Source organism: Octodon degus, unplaced genomic scaffold (assembly GCF_000260255.1).
Source record: "Octodon degus isolate 3935 unplaced genomic scaffold, OctDeg1.0 scaffold00272, whole genome shotgun sequence".
Classification (NCBI taxonomy): domain Eukaryota; kingdom Metazoa; phylum Chordata; class Mammalia; order Rodentia; family Octodontidae; genus Octodon; species Octodon degus.
In genome coordinates, this window is record NW_004524848.1 from 2480993 (window position 1) to 2484236 (window position 3244).

Sequence of the window (3244 nt, forward strand, 5' to 3'; positions counted from 1 at the left end):
AAAGTGATCAATGATGTAGAGCATGCCTAAGGAGAGTCACATGGAGAGAAAACTTTCTCTCAGGCTTTCACAGAGAGCACATTGGCCAAGCAATGACCATGACTCATCCACATGACTGACACTGACAAAGGTTCTACAATCTGAGGTATACAATCTCAGAATAAATCCTGAGGGGATTTCACTGACCTTGTCAGATCCAAAAACTATAACTCTTGTTGCATAGGTCTTGCTCTATCTTGGTCTTGGCCATCCGGCAGTTGCACTTTAATGAAGATGGAACTGACGGTTGCCTACATAGGCTGTCAATACACTGGACAGCTGTTCCACCAGCACAGATGACTACCTGCCTGCATGTAGGCTTTGTCAGGAGCACCATCTTGGAGGGTGATGGGAAGTGGGGCTCACTTAGTCATCCAGGGTTACTGCTGTACGGAGCTGCATAAGCATGCAGTTCCTGCCTCCAGAAGCTCCTGCTCCTGGCTCTTTCCAGTGGGGACAGACTTCTGTGTACAGCTGCTGCCACCCAGTAGTAGATGAGGAAGGCTACCCCGTGGCCCCAAGAAGGAAGCTTCAAGGAGCAGAGCCCTGGGTAGAGCAATCAGAAGATAGTCTTGGCCCTTCCTCCCTTAGCCACACAGCCTGGATATGCTCTTAACAGCTTTGGATATTGTGCAGCTGGCTGTCTCTTCAGTAGCCCTGACAGCACCCTGACCTCCCTTTTCTCTAGCTACTTCATACAGCAATTCTCCTTTACAGTTTTTAAAGATAGAAGCAAGCTATCACTTTAACTCCTCAAAGTAAAAATTCTAACACAGATATGCAAATGGCACAGAAAGTTACAACTTCTAAGACAAAAACTTGAATATCAGGTTACAGCGGTCCTCCTGGTGAGTGCAACACCTCTCCTGGAGAGGAAGACTCTTCAGAAGGGAAGCTTACCTTCTTCCTCAGCTTCTAGGCCAGTGCTCCCTTGGCAGGGCTGCACAGTGATCAGACCCATAGGCTGCACAGGCCTTTCCCAGCCCCGCTGTCCTGCCAGTTGGTGACTCCGAGCATGTTGTCCACCATTCACAGCTCCACAGAAGTCTGATACTCATCTCTTTTCTCTCCTTTTTGTAGGATACCTCCTGGTGGTTCTGCCCCACTTCTGTGTGTTCCTGGAAAACCGGCTTGAGCTTGCTGGGTTCCAGCTGGAAACACTAGGAACAGATTCTCAGTTTGCTGCTGGAATACACACATGAACACACCATACTCACGTACACATATCCACACATATGCACCCCTCATCCTTGCTACACTATTTAAGACATACATGACCACAGGATCACCTTGTATTAAGTTGAAAGTCTGAGTGTCTAACTCACTTTTCTTATTCTGGTGCACAGGGTTCCAAACAGCTTTACCACTGCCTTTCAAGGCAACTCACTTAAGGTATTCCAGGCAGGCAGATAAGTTAACAGTAAAGGTTTTGCCCCAGACTCCAGTTAGACCCTGGCAGCACTGTCCTATGAACCTGGGGACATTACTTAATCTCCTCAGGCCCAACATTCATAATGATTCCATGGAGCTTCCATGCCAACTTGATTCCACTGAGCTGTTTCACATGAAGAAGAAACATGTCTATCTTGCTTTAAGTATTGTTTATGGTCTCGGCTACTAGCTGTGTAAAAGGAAAAAAAAAAAGAGAAATCTCAAAAATGCCAAAATCCCCTTGAAACACCTATGGAATTCCTCCATTAATAAAGCAGCAAGGCATGAGTCATGAATGACGTAGAAGTATGAAACATGATAAGCCTGTCTTTCTTAGGGCTAGTCACACACATAGACTAAATTAGGCTCTCTCATGTGTACTTACCTTTCAGAAATTACCTACATTGGGGCCGGGGAGTTGGCTCAGTGGAATAAGTGTTTCACTGGCAAGCACAAGGGCCTGAGTTCAATCCCCGGTTCTGCAAAAAAAAAAAAAAATTACCTACATTGTTTTCAAATGTTGTAAGAAAAATACTAGGCAGCATCAGTCTAAACCATCCCAACAGCAACACTTGTGACATGTGTGTACATTACTCCAAGACCTTAAACTAACACTTCAGGATTTTTTCATACTTGTTGAATTAGCTATCAGCAGGGACATCCTGCATCCACAACAGTGTACACATAGTAACTGAGAAACTTCCAAATCACCATCTCCCCATGGGTTTTCATCAAGCAAAGTTAGATTCTTTCAGATTGTGTCACTGAAGCAGAATTGCATTTGCTTTTCTTTTCTCTTGAATTGACAGAACATTGAAATTTATCCAAAATTTAGAAAACTCACTTGCTGTTATAAGGATTCACCTAATTGTAGGTGAATGGAGCTCTAAGAAGAATGGCAGGTACAGAATTCCAGAACTCAGTTTCCCAAGGAATGTTACCTCATTGCTAAGCTGTGTCACGTATCCTATCAACAGGAACCCCAGAGGCTACTTGGAGTGAGAGTGGGAGGCAGCTTTATTGTTTCAGAGACTTTGGACATTGGGCTATTTCTGCCAGTCAAAACTTCCAGGTTAGTGTGAAGGTAAGACAAGCAAAGAAGCCCTGTGCCAGACCCTTATGAAGCTGGAAAAGTAGGAGCTCCTGACTCAGACCACTTCCTCTTAAACCCATCACAGGATTAGTTTAAAGTGAACATTAAACATTTTTCTACAATTTAAGGTATGATTTATTTAATGTCCCTCAAATCCATCTTTGTTTTAAGACATTTAAAATGAAATGAAAGTCTAGGTGAGAGCCGCCACTCTCTTGTACAGCCACCCTGTCATCCAGAGGAAGGGCCTTCCTCAGGCCAAGTCTAGGGCTTCCCCTCCTCAGAGCTAAACACAGCTGCTCTGTGGGTTTTCAGTCATGTTTTATTCTGTAATTAAAATTATATATTTTTTCCTCTAACAAGAGCATTGTATCAATTTCTTAGCAATATTTTATTAAATATCTTGAAAGAAAAAACACAAAGTTAGTCTGATTTAAAGAAATAGGGCATTACAAGCCTTTTATTTGACTACCACATATTTGAAAGTTTAAGTTCAAGCCAGACTTTTCAAAGAACTCTGTCTTTAGTGATTTGAGATGCTATAACAAAGCACCACAAGCTAGGTAGGGTATGAGCATGAGGAGTTTATTTCTCCTGTTTGTGGAGGCAGAGAAGTCCAAGATGGCACTGCAGATCAGTGTCTTCTGAGGGCTCAGGCCATGTTCCCAGATACACATCTCT